Raw genomic sequence first — 18,005 nt, forward strand, 5'->3', positions numbered from 1 at the left:
TCAGAATAACTTGTTCTAATACTAACTGTCTAAATATATAATGTTGACAATTTCGGAACAATCAATCTTCATTTAAAACGTAAGCAGTTGTGGCCGAGTGGTTAAGGCGATTGACTTGAAATCAATTGGGCTATGCCCGCACAGGTTCGAATCCTATCAGCTGCGATGGTGCAAAGTTTTTTGGCTTCCAATGAATGATTTGAGCCTTGACGAAAATTTTCCAAAAAATTTGAGGCACCTACAATCACAACATTTAGGTTTTACGATCATTCATAGCATTCCGCAAGAGCAAAGTCTTTTATTACATATCAAAAGTTTTTGCGATTACTTGGTTTTACATCTAGAGTTTTCATAATAGCTAAAACAAAGTCGATCAATGAAACTTTAAATGTCGAAACCGTTGTAACTTTAATGTTTCAACATAGCTTGTCCTAATACTTACGGGCTAGATAAATAACGCTGTCGACTTGAGATCATACAAACATTATGCTGAACAGAAGCAGTTGTGGCCGAGTGGTTAAGGCGATTGACTAGAAATCAATTGGGCTCTGCCCGCACAGGTTCGAATCCTGTCAACTGCGATGATGTAAAGCTTTTCGCATCTATTGGATGATTTGAACTTTACTGAAATAGGCTCTTATAAAGTAAATCTCGTTTTGTCACATTCGATTGGTGTTGCAAATATTTATGGAACTTCACAAAAGCAAAGTGTTTTATTTTGTATCTCAAGTTTTTGCCAGTAGTGTGTTTTACATTCGTAGTTTCGATGATGGCTGGAACAAATATACGTGTTTCAATGATGGCGGAAATAAAATTGTAGGATGAAAGCTCAAATCTCGAAACGGTTGTAATTTAAACGTTTCAGAATAACTTGTTCTAATACTAACTGTCTAAATATATAATGTTGACAATTTCGGAACAATCAATCTTCATTTAAAACGTAAGCAGTTGTGGCCGAGTGGTTAAGGCGATTGACTAGAAATCAATTGGGCCCTGCCCGCACAAGTTCGAATCCTGTCAATCGCGATGATGTAAACCTTTTCGCATCTATTGGATGATTTGGACTTTACTGAAATAGGTTCTTATAATGTGAATCTTGTTTTGTCACATTCGATTGGTGTTGCAAATATTTATGGAACTTCACAAAAGCAAAGTCTTTTATTTTGTATCTCAAGTTTTTGCCAGTTGTGTGTTTTACATTCCTAGTTTCGATGATGGCTGGAACAATTATACGTGTTTCAATGATGGCGGAAATAAAATTGTAGGATGAAAGCTCAAATCTCGAAACCGTTGTAATTTAAACGTTTCAGAATAACTTGTTCTAATACTAACTGTCTAAATATATAATGTTGACAATTTCGGAACAATCAATCTTCATTTAAAACGTAAGCAGTTGTGGCCGAGTGGTTAAGGCGATTGACTTGAAATCAATTGGGCTATGCCCGCACAGGTTCGAATCCTGTCAACTGTGATGGTGCAAAGTTTTTTGGCTTCCAATGAATGATTTGAGCCTTGACGAAAATTTTCCAAAAAATTTGAGGCACCTACAATCACAACATTTAGGTTTAACGATCATTCATAGAATTCCGCAAGAGCAAAGTCTTTTATTCCATATCAAAAGTTTTTGCGATTACTTGGTGTTACAGCCAGAGTTTTCAAAGTAGCTCAAACAAAGTCGTTTAATGAAACATTAAATGTCGAAACCGTTTTAACTTTAATGTTTCAACATAGGTTGTCCTAATACTTACGGGCTATATAAATAACGCTGTCGACTTCAGATCGCTCAAACATTATGCTGAACAGAAGCAGTTGTGGCCGAGTGGTTAAGGCGATTGACTTGAAATCAATTGGGCTATGCCCGCACAGGTTCGAATCCTGTCAACTGCGGCGATGTAAAGTTTTTTGCGTACAATAGATGATTTGAGCTTTGCTGAACACAGTTCAGATCAAAAGAGGCGCATACAATCACAACAGTTCGGTTTTCGATTATTCATGGAGCTTCCGGTGAGCATGGTCTTTCATGTTGCATCTCCAGTTTTTACGACGAGGTGCTTTTACATTCATCGTTTCAATGACTGCGCAAACGAAATTGTATAAGGAAACCTCAAATCGCGAAACCGTTTTAACCTCTATATATGTAAATGCTTGAGAATAACTTGTTCTAATACTTACTGTCTAGATATATAACGTTGACGACTTCCGAACGATCAAACTTCATTTACAATTTAGGCAGTTGGGGTCGATTGGTTGAGGCGATTGACTTGAAATCAATTGGGCTGTGCCTGCACAGGTTCGAATCCTATCAGCTGCGATGGTGCAAAGTTTTTTGGCTTCCAATGAATGATTTGAGCCTTGACGAAAATTTTCCAAAAATTGTTAGGCACCTACAATCACAACATTTAGGTTTTACGATCATTCATAGCATTCCGCAAGAGCAAAGTCTTTTATTACATATCAAAAGTTTTTGCGATTACTTGGTTTTACATCCAGAGTTTTCAAAGTTGCTCAAACAAAATCGTTTAATGAAACATTAAATATGGAAACCGTTTTAACTTTAATGTTTCAACATAGGTTGTCCTAATACTTACGGGCTAGATAAATAACGCTGTCGACTTGAGATCATACAAACATTATGCTGAACAGAAGCAGTTGTGGTCGAGTGGTTAAGGGGATTGACTCGAAATCAATTGTGCTCTGCCCGCTCAGGTTCGAATCCTGTCAACTGCGATGATGTAAAGCTTTTCGCATCTATTGGATGATTTGAACTTTGCTGAAATAGGTTCTTATAATGTGAATCTTGTTTTGTCACATTCGATTGGTGCTGCAAATGTTTATGGAACTTCACAAAAGCAAAGTCTTTTATTTTGTATCTCAAGTTTTTGCCAGTTGTGTGTTTTACATTCCTAGTTTCGATGATGGCTGGAACAATTATACGTGTTTCAATGATGGCGGAAATAAAATTGTAGGATGAAAGCTCAAATCTCGAAACCGTAGTAACTTAAACGTTTCAGAATAACTTGTTCTAATACTAACTGTCTAAATATATAATGTTGACAATTTCGGAACGATCAATCTTCATTTAAAACGTAAGCAGTTGTGGTCGAGTGGTTAAGGCGATTGACTTGAAATCAATTGGGCTATGCCCGCACAGGTTCGAATCCTATCAACTGCGGCGATGTAAAGTTTTTTGCGTCCAATAGATGATTGGAGCTTTGCTGAACACGGTTCAGATCAAAAGAGGCGCATACAATCACAACAGTTCGGTTTTCGATTATTCATGGAGCTTCCGGTTGGCATGGTCTTTCATGTTGCATCTCCAGTTTTTACGACAAGGTGCTTTTACATTCATCGTTTCAATGACTGCGCAAACGAAATTGTATAAGGAAACCTCAAATCGCGAAACCGTTTTAACCTCTATATATGTAAATGCTTGAGAATAACTTGTTCTAATACTTAGTGTCTAGATATAAAACGTTGACGACTTCCGAACGATCAAACTTCATTTACAATTTAAGCAGTTGGGGCCGATTGGTTGAGGCGATTGACTTGAAATCAATTGGGCTGTGCCTGCACAGGTTCGAATCCTGTCAACTGTGATGATGCAAAGTTTTTTGCCTTCCAATGAATGATTTGAGCCTTGACGAAAATTTTCCAAGAAATGTAAGGAACACACAGTCACAACATTTAGGTTTTACGATCATTCATAGAATTCCGCAAGAGCAAAGTTTTTTATTTCATATCAAAGGTTATTGCGATTACTTGGTTTTACATCCAGAGTTTTCATAATAGCTAAAACAAAGTCGATCAATGAAACTTTAAATGTCGAAACCGTTGTAACTTTAATGTTTCAACATAGCTTGTCCTAATACTTATGGACTAGATAAATAACGCTGTCGACTTCAGATCATTCAAACATTATGCTGAACAGAAGCAGTTGTGGCCGAGTGGTTAAAGCGATTGATTAGAAATCAATTGGGCTCTGCCCGCACAGGTTCGAATCCTGTCAACTGCGATGATGTAAAGCTTTTCGCATCTATTGGATGATTTGCACTTTGTTGAAAAAGGTTCTTATAATGTGAATCATGTTTTGTCACATTCGATTGGTGTTGCAAATAGTTATGGAGCTTCGCAAAAGCAAAGTCTTTTATTTTGTATCTCAAGTTTTTGCCAGTAGTGTGTTTTACATTCGTATTCTCGATGATGGCTGGAACAAATATACGTGTTTCAATGATGGCGGAAATAAAATTGTAGGATGAATGCTCAATTCTCGAAACCGTTGTAACTTTAATGTTTCAACCTAACATGTTCTAATACTTACGGACTAGATAAATAACGCTGTCGACTTGAGATCATTCAAACATTATGCTGAACAGAAGCAGTTGTGGCCGAGTGGTTAAGGCGATTGACTAGAAATCAATTGGGCTCTGCCCGCACAGGTTCGAATCCTGTCAACTGCGATGATGTAAAGCTTTTCGCATCTATTGGATGATTTGAACTTTACTGAAGTAGGTTCTTATAAAGTGAATCTCATTTTGTCACGTTCGATTGGTGTTGCAAATATTTATGGAACTTCACAAAAGCAAAGTCTTTTATTTTGTATCTCAAGTTTTTGCCAGTTGTGTGTTTTACATTCGTAGTTTCGATGATGGCTGGAACAAATATACGTGTTTCAATGATGGCGGAAATAAACTTGTAGGATGAAAGCTCAAATCTCGAAACCGTTGTAATTTAAACGTTTCAGAATAACTTGTTCTAATACTAACTGTCTAAATATATAATGTTGACAATTTCGGAACGATCAATCTTCATTTAAAGCGTAAGCAGTTGTGGTCGAGTGGTTAAGGCGATTGACTTGAAATCAATTGGGCTGTGCCTGCACAGGTTCGAATCCTGTCAACTGCGATGATGTAAAGCTTTTCGCATCTATTGGATCATTTGAACTTTACTAAAATAGGTTCTTATAATGTGAATCTTGTTTTGTCACATTCGATTGGTGTTGCAAATATTTATGGAACTTCACAAAAGCAAAGTCTTTTATTTTGTATCTCAAGTTTTTGCCAGTTGTGTGTTTTACATTCGTAGTTTCGATGATGGCTGGAACAAATATACGTGTTTCAATGATGGCGGAAATAAACTTGTAGGATGAAAGCTCAAATCTCGAAACCGTTGTAATTTAAACGTTTCAGAATAACTTGTTCTAATACTAACTGTCTAAATATATAATGTTGACAATTTCGGAACAATCAATCTTCATTTAAAACGTAAGCAGTTGTGGCCGTTTGGTTAAGGCGATTGACTTGAAATCAATTGGGCTATGCCCGCACAGGTTCGAATCCTATCAACTGCGGCGATGTAAAGTTTTTTGCGTCCAATAGATGATTTGAGCTTTGCTGAACACGGTTCAGATCAAAAGAGGCGCATACAATCACAACAGTTCGGTTTTCGATTATTCATGGAGCTTCCGGTGAGCATGGTCTTTCATGTTGCATCTGTAGTTTTTACGACAAGGTGGTTTTACATTCATCGTTTCAATGACTGCGCAAACGAAATTGTATAAGGAAACCTCAAATCGCGAAACCGTTTTAACCTCTATATATGTAAATGCTTGAGAATAACTTGTTCTAATACTCACTGTCTAGATATATAACGTTGACGACTTCCGAACGATCAAACTTCATTTACGATTTAAGCAGTTGGGGTCGGTTGGTTGAGGCGATTGACTTGAAATCAATTGGGCTGTGCCTGCACAGGTTCGAATCCTATCAGCTGCGATGGTGCAAAGTTTTTTGGCTTCCAATGAATGATTTGAGCCTTGACGAAAATTTTCCAAAAAATGTGAGGCACCTACAATCACAACATTTAGGTTTTACGATCATTCATAGCATTCCGCAAGAGCAAAGTCTTTTATTACATATCAAAAGTTTTTGCGATTACTTGGTTTTACATCCAGAGTTTTCATAATAGCTAAAACAAAGTCGATCAATGAAACTTTAAATGTCGAAACCGTTGTAACTTTGATGTTTCAACATAGCTTGTCCTAATACTTACGGGCTAGATAAATAACGCTGTCGACTTGAGATCATACAAACATTATGCTGAACAGAAGCAGTTGTGGCCGAGTGGTTAAGGCGATTGACTAGAAATCAATTGGGCTCTGCCCGCACAGGTTCGAATCCTGTCAACTGCGATGATGTAAAGCTTTTCGCATCTATTGGATGATTTGAACTTTACTGAAATAGGCTCTTATAAAGTAAATCTCGTTTTGTCACATTCGATTGGTGTTGCAAATATTTATGGAACTTCACAAAAGCAAAGTGTTTTATTTTGTATCTCAAGTTTTTGCCAGTAGTGTGTTTTACATTCGTAGTTTCGATGATGGCTGGAACAAATATACGTGTTTCAATGATGGCGGAAATAAAATTGTAGGATGAATGCTCAAATCTCGAAACCGTTGTAATTTAAACGTTTCAGAATAACTTTTTCTAATACTAACTGTCTAAATATATAATGTTGACAATTTCGGAACGATCAATCTTCATTTAAAACGTAAGCAGTTGTGGCCGAGTGGTTAAGGCGATTGACTAGAAATCAATTGGGCCCTGCCCGCACAAGTTCGAATCCTGTCAATCGCGATGATGTAAACCTTTTCGCATCTATTGGATGATTTGAACTTTACTGAAATAGGTTCTTATAATGTGAATCTTGTTTTGTCACATTCGATTGGTGTTGCAAATATTTATGGAACTTCACAAAAGCAAAGTCTTTTATTTTGTATCTCAAGTTTTTGCCAGTTGTGTGTTTTACATTCCTAGTTTCGATGATGGCTGGAACAATTATACGTGTTTCAATGATGGCGGAAATAAAATTGTAGGATGAAAGCTCAAATCTCGAAACCGTTGTAATTTAAACGTTTCAGAATAACTTGTTCTAATACTAACTGTCTAAATATATAATGTTGACAATTTCGGAACAATCAATCTTCATTTAAAACGTAAGCAGTTGTGGCCGAGTGGTTAAGGCGATTGACTTGAAATCAATTGGGCTATGCCCGCACAGGTTCGAATCCTGTCAACTGCGGCGATGTAAAGTTTTTTGCGTACAATAGATGATTTGAGCTTTGCTGAACACAGTTCAGATCAAAAGAGGCGCATACAATCACAACAGTTCGGTTTTCGATTATTCATGGAGCTTCCGGTGAGCATGGTCTTTCATGTTGCATCTCCAGTTTTTACGACGAGGTGCTTTTACATTCATCGTTTCAATGACTGCGCAAACGAAATTGTATAAGGAAACCTCAAATCGCGAAACCGTTTTAACCTCTATATATGTAAATGCTTGAGAATAACTTGTTCTAATACTTACTGTCTAGATATATAACGTTGACGACTTCCGAACGATCAAACTTCATTTACAATTTAAGCAGTTGGGGTCGATTGGTTGAGGCGATTGACTTGAAATCAATTGGGCTGTGCCTGCACAGGTTCGAATCCTATCAGCTGCGATGGTGCAAAGTTTTTTGGCTTCCAATGAATGATTTGAGCCTTGACGAAAATTTTCCAAAAAATGTTAGGCACCTACAATCACAACATTTAGGTTTTACGATCATTCATAGCATTCCGCAAGAGCAAAGTCTTTTATTACATATCAAAAGTTTTTGCGATAACTTGGTTTTACATCCAGAGTTTTCAAAGTTGCTCAAACAAAATCGTTTAATGAAACATTAAATATGGAAACCGTTTTAACTTTAATGTTTCAACATAGGTTGTCCTAATACTTACGGGCTAGATAAATAACGCTGTCGACTTGAGATCATACAAACATTATGCTGAACAGAAGCAGTTGTGGTCGAGTGGTTAAGGGGATTGACTCGAAATCAATTGTGCTCTGCCCGCTCAGGTTCGAATCCTGTCAACTGCGATGATGTAAAGCTTTTCGCATCTATTGGATGATTTGAACTTTGCTGAAATAGGTTCTTATAATGTGAATCTTGTTTTGTCACATTCGATTGGTGCTGCAAATGTTTATGGAACTTCACAAAAGCAAAGTCTTTTATTTTGTATCTCAAGTTTTTGCCAGTAGTGTGTTTTACATTCGTAGTTTCGATGATGGCTGGAACAAATATACGTGTTTCAATGATGGCGGAATTAAAATTGTAGGATGAAAGCTCAAATCTCGAAACCGTAGTAACTTAAACGTTTCAGAATAACTTGTTCTAATACTAACTGTCTAAATATATAATGTTGACAATTTCGGAACGATCAATCTTCATTTAAAACGTAAGCAGTTGTGGTCGAGTGGTTAAGGCGATTGACTTGAAATCAATTGGGCTGTGCCTGCACAGGTTCGAATCCTGTCAACTGTGATGGTGCAAAGTTTTTTGGCTTCCAATGAATGATTTGAGCCTTGACGAAAATTTTCCAAAAAATGTGAGGAACACACAGTCACAACATTTAGGTTTAACGATCATTCATAGAATTCCGCAAGAGCAAAGTTTTTTATTTCATATCAAAGGTTATTGCGATTACTTGGTTTTACATCCAGAGTTTTCATAATAGCTAAAACAACGTCGATCAATGAAACTTCAAATGTAGTTCAAACTTCCTTGTAACTTTAATGTTTCAACATAGCTTGTCCTAATACTTACGGGCTAGATAAATAACGCTGTCGACTTGAGATCATACAAACATTATGCTGAACAGAAGCAGTTGTGGCCGAGTGGTTAAGGCGATTGACTCGAAATCAATTGGGCTCTGCCCGCACAGGTTCGAATCCTGTCAACTGCGATGATGTAAAGCTTTTCGCATCTATTGGATGATTTGAACTTTACTGAAATAGGTTCTTATAAAGTGAATCTCGTTTTGTCACATTCGATTGGTGTTGCAAATATTTATGGAACTTCACAAAAGCAAAGTCTTTTATTTTGTATCTCAAGTTTTTGCCAGTAGTGTGTTTTACATTCGTAGTTTCGATGATGGCTGGAACAAATATACGTGTTTCAATGATGGCGGAAATAAAATTGTAGGATGAAAGCTCAAATCTCGAAACCATTGTAATTTAAACGTTTCAGAATAACTTGTTCTAATACTAACTGTCTAAATATATAATGTTGACAATTTCGGAACAATCAATCTTCATTTAAAACGTAAGCAGTTGTGGCCGAGTGGTTAAGGCGATTGACTAGAAATCAATTGGGCCCTGCCCGCACAAGTTCGAATCCTGTCAACCGCGATGATGTAAACCTTTTCGCATCTATTGGATGATTTGAACTTTACTGAAATAGTTTCTTATTATTGTTTTATACGTGATTATAAGGGATTTATAGTTGAGACCTTTTCTTATACAGCCACCATTGTCAGGATACAATCAAGCAAGGGGAAGAAGAAAAAGAATTGTGGGTAAAATAGAAGTTGAATAATAATAAAGACGAGCAGACAACTCTAAAACATAATCCAACATTATCTAAACTACTACGATATAATAATATTTGAACACTCCCACATAGTTTTTATAATTTCACAACAAAATAATGTATGCAAATACGAAGCGTACACCCTGTAATAATAATGTTCCTAGTTATCGGCCAGCCAGGCGTCTATCCCACATTTAACATAACACGAAGTTTCTCGAAACGAATTTTAGGGAGGGGTTTGGTGAAGATATCGGCTATCATATCATCAGTTTGACAATATTCTGTGACTATATTGTGGTTTTGGACTTTTTGTCGAATATAATGATATTTTATATCCATGTTTGCTGCGCTTACTAACGTTAGTGTTGTTTGCTATGCTGATGGCCGATTGGTTGTCTATGCGGAGTACTATTGGTGGTAATGTCTCTCGAGTAATGTCAACGAATAATTGCCGTAGCCAGGCTGCCTTTTTTGCAGCTTCGAAAGCTGCGATATACTCGGCTTCTGTTGAAGACAGAGCGATTGTCGATTGGCGTTTACTGAACCAGCTGATATGCCCACTGCTAGACATAAAAACATTTCCGGATATCGAGTGTCTAGATTCGTCGTTCTCAGCCCAGTTAGCATCTGAATAACCAACGGGTTGTGTGTCAGTTTTGTTGAATGTAATCCCATAGTCCATGGTGCCTTTTAAGTATCTGAGAGCGCGCTTTGCGGCAGTGAGGTGCGTTTGGGTCGGCATTGAATTGAATTTCGACAACACTCCCACAGAATGTGCGATGTCTGGTCGTGTAGCTGTAGATGTGTAGAGAAGGCTGCCTACGATCGTTTGATATAGAGTGTGATCCACAGATTTACTGCCGTCATCCTTCACTAGTTGTATATCTGTAGCGAACGGGGTTGCTACACTTTTGCAGTCGGACATATCATACTTCTCAAGAATCTGCTGAATATAATGTTTCTGGTGCAGCTTCACTGAGGTGTCTGTGAATTCCGCGTTTATACCTAGACAAAATTGCAGTTGCCCTAGGTCTTTCATCTGAAACTTTGAACTTAACAATTCTTTGATTATTTTCAACGATTGATCAGTGTCACTTAGGATTACGATATCATCTACATAGACCGCTAATATCGTTTGATCGCCATGGTCGTTATGTACATAGACACATTGTTCAACGCTTGAAGGAGAGAAGTCAAGCTGCCGCAGATACTCATCGAGGACTAGATTCCAACATCGTGATGATTGCTTTAGGCCATACAAAGAGCGATTCAATTTGCATACCAACTCTTCATTTCCAGGCGATACAAATCCATCAGGTTGTGTCATAAATAATTCCTCAGAAACTTTACCATTGAGAAAAGCTGTTACTACGTCCATTTGATGTATCAACATGCCTCTATCCGTGCCATATGATAGAAGCGCTCGAAGTGATGACCGATGCACTACTGGTGCAAATGTTTCATCGTAATCTATTCCTTGTTTTTGACTATACCCTTTGGCTACTAATCTAGCTTTGAATCTGTCCACGCTTCCATCGGGTTTGCACTTGGTTTTGAACACCCACTTAATACCAATGGCTTTACGACCAGCCGGTAGTTTTACTAATGTCCAGGTTTGATTATCGATTAATGCGGTGTATTCTTCGGAGGCGGCGTTCATCCATTGCTTCGATTGGGGACTAGACATAGCCTCTGACATTGTTAGCGGTTTGGTTATATTGCTGGTGAGGCAAGCCACATGATTGACATACTCATCAACCTCGAATCTTACAATAGGATTGGGGTTTCGCTGTGATTTTCGTGTAACTGCTGAGTGACTTTCAGGTTCTGGTAATTCAACTGTCAGCTTTTCGGAGTTGTCTTCATTTTCACATTGGTTAGTCTCGGACTCTGGTAACCCTAACCTATTTTCATCTATCACGACATCTCGGCGCACTACGACTTTCTTAGTAGAAGGATTATATAAACGATAGCCTTTCGATCTAAGGCTATAGCCAACAAACATCATTGTCTCTGCTTTATTATCCAGTTTCTGACGGAGCTCACTTGGTACATGAGCATGGGCTAAAGAACCAAACACCCTTAGATTACTAATATCTGGTTTACAGTTGTACCATTGCTGGTATGGAGTTGTGGGCTCATGGTGAGCAGTAGTGGGGGCACGATTTCTAACATAAACAGCTGTTGAAATGGCCTCAGCCCAGAAATGTTTCGGTAATGCGGCGTCGATTACTAACGCGCGGGCTAATTCACATACAGTTCGATTATACCGTTCTGCTACACCGTTTTGCTGTTGTGAATATCTAACGGCTAGTTGATGCTGAATACCTTGAGAGTGCAGGTATTCTTCAAATTCGCTTGATACGTATTCCCCTCCACCGTCAGTTCGAAGGGTTCCGATTGGCTGGCCGGTTTGGTTGGTCACTAAGGCTTCAAAATCTTTAAATACAGAAAATACATCCGATTTCTCATTGATAAAATACACATGCGAGAATCTACTAAAATCATCAATAAAACTCACAAAATATCTACTGCCACCAATTGATTTATTCTGCATTGGACCACATACATCGCTATGAACTAGTTCTAGCACCCTAGTAGATTTAATACCATCTCTAGCTATAAACGGTTTTCGAGCCATTTTACCTTTCACACAAGGGTCACATATGGTACTTACACTTACGATAGACAGATCGGCACCTGTAACAAGCTGTTCACGGTTCATAAGTCCGATGCTGGTAGGATTGATATGAGCGAGTCTCTTATGCCATATATCGTTACACGACGACGCTAGATTAGCTTTATGATCAGACGACTCCAGATCTAAATAGTAAAGTTTCCCAACGAGAGTTCCCATAGCATGTATTTGGTGGAGTTTGTTCTTAACCCAACATCTACTGTGGCCAAATTGTACTATCATACCCTTACTAGCGGCCGACTGTACAGAGAATAGATTCTGTTTCAAATCTGGTACATGAAGTACATCGTGGAGAGTGGCTTTTCTTTTCACTTTCCGGCTAACGGACACTGATATCGTAATGTTACCTGAGCTTACGGCATCCAATACTCTGCCGTCCGCTATAGCAACTTTCTCAGGCTGGTCAAACTTTGTGTATGTACTGAAACCACCGTTTTCAGGAGTCATGTGACGAGTTGCCCCGCTGTCAATGAGCCATTCTTTCGCTGCCGCTATATTTTCTCTTACTAGAAAAGCACTCTCCTCACTTTGAAATTCAGTTGCTTGGGATTCAGTCACAAATGTAGCTCCATGCTGATTCGCCTGACCACGGCCCTGACCACGACCACGGCCCTGACCACGACTGTAGTTTCCGCGACTATAGTTTCCACGATTGTAGTTAGCACGATTGTAGTTACCTCGACTATTCTGTTGCGCTGTGCAATCTCTGACCACGTGAAATGGTGAATTGCAGTTATAGCATCTTCTCTCATGCGTGTTATCTCCGATGGTATATAAGGCAGTGTCAGAATTTGAAGTCGTTTTTCCATACTTGCCGCTTTCACCAGAATCCATTTCGGCAGCTTTTACGCCATGTTTCTGCTCTTCATTGAGTAACGCGTTTTGAACAAATTCTAATGTTAGGGTTTCAGGCTTTTGCGCTTCTAAGGCTGTCACGACAGTTGCATAGCTACTCGGCATACTGCCCAACAGTGTTACTACCTGATCTTCCTCGCTCACCGGGGCTTTGATAGCCGTGAGCTTGTTTACAATATCCTTCATATATTTTAGATGATTTTCTATAGATGTACCATCACGCATGATAGCTTTGAAATATTGTTTCTTTAGATATATCCGATTTGCTAGTGTGTCTCTTTCGAAGTGAGACTGTAGCTTCTCCCACGCTGCTTTCGGTGTCTCACACTCAGTGATCAAATATATGAATTCATCACTGATCGCCAATACAATATGACTAAGAGCTCTCTGTGATTGTTTTATATAAGCTTTCTTAGCATCTGCACCTTCCGTTGGCTCTGCAATACTACCATCACAATGTTCATAAAGTTCCTTTGCAATGAGCAAATGTTTCAGTTTAAATCTCCATGTAGAATAGTTGGACGTAGTAAGTTTATCCACAGACAGTTTATCATCCATGGTGCTTGCTTGATATTAGAGTCTTCCTGGGCCCATAACCTATTGTTTTATACGCGATTATAAGAGATTTATAGTTGAGACCTTTTATTATACAGCCACCATTGTCAAGGATGCAATCAAGCAAGGGGAAGAAGAAAAAGAATTGTGGGTAAAATATAAGTTGAATAATAATAAAGATGAGCAGACAACTCTAAAACATAATCCAACATTATCTAAACTACTACGATATAATAATATTTGAACACTTATAATGTGAATCTTGTTTTGTCACATTCGATTGGTGTTGCAAATATTTATGGAACTTCACAAAAGCAAAGTCTTTTATTTTGTATCTCAAGTTTTTGCCAGTAGTGTGTTTTACATTCGTAGTTTCGATGATGGCTGGAACAAATATACGTGTTTCAATGATGGCGGAAATAAAATTGTAGGATGAAAGCTCAATTCTCGAAACCGTTGTAACTTTAATGTTTCAACATAACTTGTCCTAATACTTACGGACTAGATAAATAACGCTGTCGACTTCAGATCATTCAAACATTATGCTGAACAGAAGCAGTTGTGGCCGAGTGGTTAAGGCGATTGACTAGAAATCAATTGGGCTCTGCCCGCACACGTTCGAATCCTGTCAACTGCGGCGATGTAAAGTTTTTTGCATCCAATAGATAATTTGAGCTTTGCTGAACACGGTTCAGATCAAAAGAGGCGCACACAATCACAACAGTTCGGTTTTCGATTATTCATGGAGCTTCCGGTGAGCATGGTCTTTCATGTTGCAACTCCAGTTTTTACGACAAGGTGGTTTCACATTCATCGTTTCAATGACTGCGCAAACGAAATTGTATAAGGAAACCTCAAATCGCGAAACCGTTTTAACCTCTATATATGTAAATGCTTGAGAATAACTTGTTCTAATACTTACTGTCTAGATATATAACGTTGACGACTTCCGAACGATCAAACTTCATTTACAATTTAAGCAGTTGGGGTCGGTTGGTTGAGGCGATTGACTTGAAATCAATTGGGCTGTGCCTGCACAGGTTCGAATCCTGTCAACTGTGATGATGCAAAGTTTTTTGGCTTCCAATGAATGATTTGAGCCTTGACGAAAATTTTCCAAAAAATGTGAGGAACACACAGTCACAACATTTAGGTTTTACGATCATTCATAGAATTCCGCAAGAGCAAAGTCTTTTATTTCATATCAAAAGTTTTTGCGATTACTTGGTTTTACATCCAGAGTTTTCATAATAGCTAAAACAAAGTCGATCAATGAAACTTTAAATGTCGAAACCGTTGTAACTTTAATGTTTCAACATAGCTTGTCCTAATACTTACGGGCTAGATAAATAACGCTGTCGACTTGAGATCATTCAAACATTATGCTGAACAGAAGCAGTTGTGGCCGAGTGGTTAAGGCGATTGACTAGAAATCAATTGGGCTCTGCCCGCACAGGTTCGAATCCTGTCAACTGCGATGATGTAAAGCTTTTCGCATCTATTGGATGATTTGAACTTTACTGAAATAGGTTCTTATAATGTGAATCTTGTTTTGTCACATTCGATTGGTGTTGCAAATATTTATGGAACTTCACAAAAGCAAAGTCTTTTATTTTGTATCTCAAGTTTTTGCCAGTAGTGTGTTTTACATTCGTAGTTTCGATGATGGCTGGAACAAATATACGTGTTTCAATGATGGCGGAAATAAAATTGTAGGATGAAAGCTCAATTCTCGAAACCGTTGTAACTTTAATGTTTCAACATAACTTGTCCTAATACTTACGGACTAGATAAATAACGCTGTCGACTTGAGATCATTCAAACATTATGCTGAACAGAAGCAGTTGTGGCCGAGTGGTTAAGGCGATTGACTAGAAATCAATTGGGCTCTGCCCATACAGGTTCGAATCCTGTCAACTGCGATGATGTAAAGCTTTTCGCATCTATTGGATGATTTGAACTTTACTGAAATAGGTTCTTATAATGTGAATCTTGTTTTGTCACATTCGATTGGTGTTGCAAATATTTATGGAACTTCACAAAAGCAAAGTCTTTTATTTTGTATCTCAAGTTTTTGCCAGTAGTGTGTTTTACATTCGTAGTTTCGATGATGGCTGGAACAAATATACGTGTTTCAATGATGGCGGAAATAAAATTGTAGGATGAAAGCTCAAATCTCGAAACCGTTGTAATTTAAACGTTTCAGAATAACTTGTTCTAATACTAACTGTCTAAATATATAATGTTGACAATTTCGGAACAATCAATCTTCATTTAAAACGTAAGCAGTTGTGGCCGAGTGGTTAAGGCGATTGACTTGAAATCAATTGGGCTCTGCCCGCACAAGTTCGAATCCTGTCAACTGCGATGATGTAAAGCTTTTCGCATCTATTGGATGATTTGAACTTTACTGAAATAGGTTCTTATAATGTGAATCTTGTTTTGTCACATTCGATTGGTGTTGCAAATATTTATGGAACTTCACAAAAGCAAAGTCTTTTATTTTGTATCTCAAGTTTTTGCCAGTAGTGTGTTTTACATTCGTAGTTTCGATGATGGTTGGAACAAATATACGTGTTTCAATGATGGCGGAAATAAAATTGTAGGATGAAAGCTCAAATCTCGAAACCGTTGTAATTTAAACGTTTCAGAATAACTTGTTCTAATACTAACTGTCTAAATATATAATGTTGACAATTTCGGAACAATCAATTTTCATTTAAAACGTAAGCAGTTGTGGCCGAGTGGTTAAGGCGATTGACTTGAAATCAATTGGGCTATGCCCGCACAGGTTCGAATCCTGTCAACTGCGGCGATGTAAAGTTTTTTGCGTCCAATAGATGATTTGAGCTTTGCTGAACACGGTTCAGATCAAAAGAGGCGCATACAATCACAACAGTTCGGTTTTCGATTATTCATGGAGCTTCCGGTGAGCATGGTCTTTCATGTTGCATCTCAGTTTTTACGACAAGGTGGTTTTACATTCATCGTTTCAATGACTGCGCAAACGAAATTGAATAGGGAAACCTCAAATTGCGAAATCGTTTTAACCTCTATATAACTCTTTAACCTCTTGAAATCAATTGGGCTGTGCCTTGTGGTGGAACACAAATTTCCATCCTCTCTAATGCAGTTTCTAACCAGAGTTGTGTTCTCTTTCTTTTTTTTGTTAGCCACGCCCCTAAGGGAGGCTGGCTTTATTGTCTAATTTGCATAATTTCATGTACATAAGGCAGGGTCTCGGCCCTTTGTATTCATTCAATACATGCAGTGCAATTGAATCATACTCTTTCTGCTACATTAAGCGATACCAGAACCACCCCAGCATATAGCTATCCCCAAAGACTTGGTCTATGGACTGTGCTGTGGGAATAGACTCATAAAAACACTGTCGACCTCTGTCAACCTTGTCGAACTAGGATAAAACCTCTTTGGTGCAATCCCTTGTGTGAAGTGGTTAATGTTGACCGGTGGAGTAAGCCGACCTAGTCGCCTCTGCGTGTTGGTCACGGGAAACCAGCACACTGGTGGCAGCAGTGGGATTAGACTGCTGTAAAAAGGACTTCTAAGACGACCCTTGTAACCATGCCAAGCAGCCGACGGACTGCTACCAGACATCTGGCTGAGGCAGAGCTACAACAGGTCGACCAGATTGGTCAGATGACAGAGGCTATTACCAGGGCCTTACAAATACCTAGGAGGGAGGCTAGCTTCAAGCCACCGAAATTCGATGGGAGTGAAGATGTGGAACTATTCATCTCCCAGTTCAAAGAGGTTGCAGAAGCTAATGAGTGGAATGAGAAGACCACTCTCCTCCATCTGCGTGAGACATTGAAAGAGGGGGCCAGAGGTTGCAGTCGAGGAGATTCACCCGCCTCCATCTTCTCGGCCTTACGCACAAAGTACGGACTCTCCCTGAGAGAGGCCAAGAGTAGGCTCCACCTCAAGAGGGAGCCAAAGACTAGCCTCCAAGAGCACGCAACGGAAATGGAGCGTCTAGTGAAGATAGCATACACTGACCTTCCGGACTCCTACCAAGCTAACATGGCCATGGATGCGTTTTCCCTGACTCTAGGAAACACGTACCTCCAACGCCATCTTTTGGCAGTAAGAGCCCAGAGCTTAGAGGAAGCAGTGCAGGCAGGAAATGAGTTCCTGCAAATTCAGCCCACTCTTCCTCGGCCTGGTGCTCGACCCCTAGTAATGACAGTGGAGAATGAGGAGACTACCCCTGCTACAGTCGCTCTCATCCACTCGGATCCCCCATCAGCCACTCTGAATGACGTCCTACTGGCTATAAAAGGGCTAACAGTTGGACTAAAAGAAGGAAACCGATTGGGGCGGCGAGGAGCGGAGCGAAAGGAACCTAACTGTTGGGGCTGCGGCCAGACAGGGCACGTACAGCGCCGGTGCCCTCAAGCTACCCAAAGACAACCACCTCAAGCCACGAGGTTGGGAAACGGTTCCCATCCACAGCAGTAGGGGGAA

General features: G+C 39.1%; 23 non-coding genes across 23 annotated transcripts; all 23 read left to right on the plus strand.

The window, feature by feature from the left end:
* Window positions 1-83: 83 nt before the first annotated feature.
* Window positions 84-165, plus strand: Trnas-uga (transfer RNA serine (anticodon UGA)). The gene has a single exon. It is a non-coding gene; the product is annotated as a tRNA-Ser (tRNA).
* Window positions 166-499: 334 nt separating this feature from the next.
* Trnas-aga (transfer RNA serine (anticodon AGA)) lies at window positions 500-581 on the plus strand. The gene has a single exon. It is a non-coding gene; the product is annotated as a tRNA-Ser (tRNA).
* A 363-nt stretch (window positions 582-944) lies between these two features.
* On the plus strand, window positions 945-1,026 carry Trnas-aga (transfer RNA serine (anticodon AGA)). Its single transcript has one exon. It is a non-coding gene; the product is annotated as a tRNA-Ser (tRNA).
* Window positions 1,027-1,389: 363 nt separating this feature from the next.
* Window positions 1,390-1,471, plus strand: Trnas-uga (transfer RNA serine (anticodon UGA)). Its single transcript has one exon. It is a non-coding gene; the product is annotated as a tRNA-Ser (tRNA).
* A 334-nt stretch (window positions 1,472-1,805) lies between these two features.
* Window positions 1,806-1,887, plus strand: Trnas-uga (transfer RNA serine (anticodon UGA)). Its single transcript has one exon. It is a non-coding gene; the product is annotated as a tRNA-Ser (tRNA).
* A 758-nt stretch (window positions 1,888-2,645) lies between these two features.
* Window positions 2,646-2,727, plus strand: Trnas-cga (transfer RNA serine (anticodon CGA)). Its single transcript has one exon. It is a non-coding gene; the product is annotated as a tRNA-Ser (tRNA).
* A 363-nt stretch (window positions 2,728-3,090) lies between these two features.
* Window positions 3,091-3,172, plus strand: Trnas-uga (transfer RNA serine (anticodon UGA)). Its single transcript has one exon. It is a non-coding gene; the product is annotated as a tRNA-Ser (tRNA).
* Window positions 3,173-3,930: 758 nt separating this feature from the next.
* On the plus strand, window positions 3,931-4,012 carry Trnas-aga (transfer RNA serine (anticodon AGA)). Its single transcript has one exon. It is a non-coding gene; the product is annotated as a tRNA-Ser (tRNA).
* A 363-nt stretch (window positions 4,013-4,375) lies between these two features.
* Window positions 4,376-4,457, plus strand: Trnas-aga (transfer RNA serine (anticodon AGA)). Its single transcript has one exon. It is a non-coding gene; the product is annotated as a tRNA-Ser (tRNA).
* A 363-nt stretch (window positions 4,458-4,820) lies between these two features.
* Window positions 4,821-4,902, plus strand: Trnas-uga (transfer RNA serine (anticodon UGA)). The gene has a single exon. It is a non-coding gene; the product is annotated as a tRNA-Ser (tRNA).
* A 363-nt stretch (window positions 4,903-5,265) lies between these two features.
* Window positions 5,266-5,347, plus strand: Trnas-uga (transfer RNA serine (anticodon UGA)). Its single transcript has one exon. It is a non-coding gene; the product is annotated as a tRNA-Ser (tRNA).
* Window positions 5,348-6,105: 758 nt separating this feature from the next.
* Window positions 6,106-6,187, plus strand: Trnas-aga (transfer RNA serine (anticodon AGA)). The gene has a single exon. It is a non-coding gene; the product is annotated as a tRNA-Ser (tRNA).
* Window positions 6,188-6,550: 363 nt separating this feature from the next.
* On the plus strand, window positions 6,551-6,632 carry Trnas-aga (transfer RNA serine (anticodon AGA)). Its single transcript has one exon. It is a non-coding gene; the product is annotated as a tRNA-Ser (tRNA).
* Window positions 6,633-6,995: 363 nt separating this feature from the next.
* Trnas-uga (transfer RNA serine (anticodon UGA)) lies at window positions 6,996-7,077 on the plus strand. Its single transcript has one exon. It is a non-coding gene; the product is annotated as a tRNA-Ser (tRNA).
* Window positions 7,078-7,835: 758 nt separating this feature from the next.
* Window positions 7,836-7,917, plus strand: Trnas-cga (transfer RNA serine (anticodon CGA)). Its single transcript has one exon. It is a non-coding gene; the product is annotated as a tRNA-Ser (tRNA).
* Window positions 7,918-8,280: 363 nt separating this feature from the next.
* On the plus strand, window positions 8,281-8,362 carry Trnas-uga (transfer RNA serine (anticodon UGA)). The gene has a single exon. It is a non-coding gene; the product is annotated as a tRNA-Ser (tRNA).
* Window positions 8,363-8,701: 339 nt separating this feature from the next.
* Window positions 8,702-8,783, plus strand: Trnas-cga (transfer RNA serine (anticodon CGA)). Its single transcript has one exon. It is a non-coding gene; the product is annotated as a tRNA-Ser (tRNA).
* Window positions 8,784-9,146: 363 nt separating this feature from the next.
* On the plus strand, window positions 9,147-9,228 carry Trnas-aga (transfer RNA serine (anticodon AGA)). Its single transcript has one exon. It is a non-coding gene; the product is annotated as a tRNA-Ser (tRNA).
* A 4,844-nt stretch (window positions 9,229-14,072) lies between these two features.
* On the plus strand, window positions 14,073-14,154 carry Trnas-aga (transfer RNA serine (anticodon AGA)). The gene has a single exon. It is a non-coding gene; the product is annotated as a tRNA-Ser (tRNA).
* Window positions 14,155-14,912: 758 nt separating this feature from the next.
* Trnas-aga (transfer RNA serine (anticodon AGA)) lies at window positions 14,913-14,994 on the plus strand. The gene has a single exon. It is a non-coding gene; the product is annotated as a tRNA-Ser (tRNA).
* A 363-nt stretch (window positions 14,995-15,357) lies between these two features.
* Trnas-aga (transfer RNA serine (anticodon AGA)) lies at window positions 15,358-15,439 on the plus strand. Its single transcript has one exon. It is a non-coding gene; the product is annotated as a tRNA-Ser (tRNA).
* A 363-nt stretch (window positions 15,440-15,802) lies between these two features.
* On the plus strand, window positions 15,803-15,884 carry Trnas-uga (transfer RNA serine (anticodon UGA)). Its single transcript has one exon. It is a non-coding gene; the product is annotated as a tRNA-Ser (tRNA).
* Window positions 15,885-16,247: 363 nt separating this feature from the next.
* Trnas-uga (transfer RNA serine (anticodon UGA)) lies at window positions 16,248-16,329 on the plus strand. The gene has a single exon. It is a non-coding gene; the product is annotated as a tRNA-Ser (tRNA).
* Window positions 16,330-18,005: the final 1,676 nt, after the last annotated feature.

Source organism: Watersipora subatra, chromosome 1, assembly GCF_963576615.1.
Source record: "Watersipora subatra chromosome 1, tzWatSuba1.1, whole genome shotgun sequence".
Lineage (NCBI taxonomy): Eukaryota > Metazoa > Bryozoa > Gymnolaemata > Cheilostomatida > Watersiporidae > Watersipora > Watersipora subatra.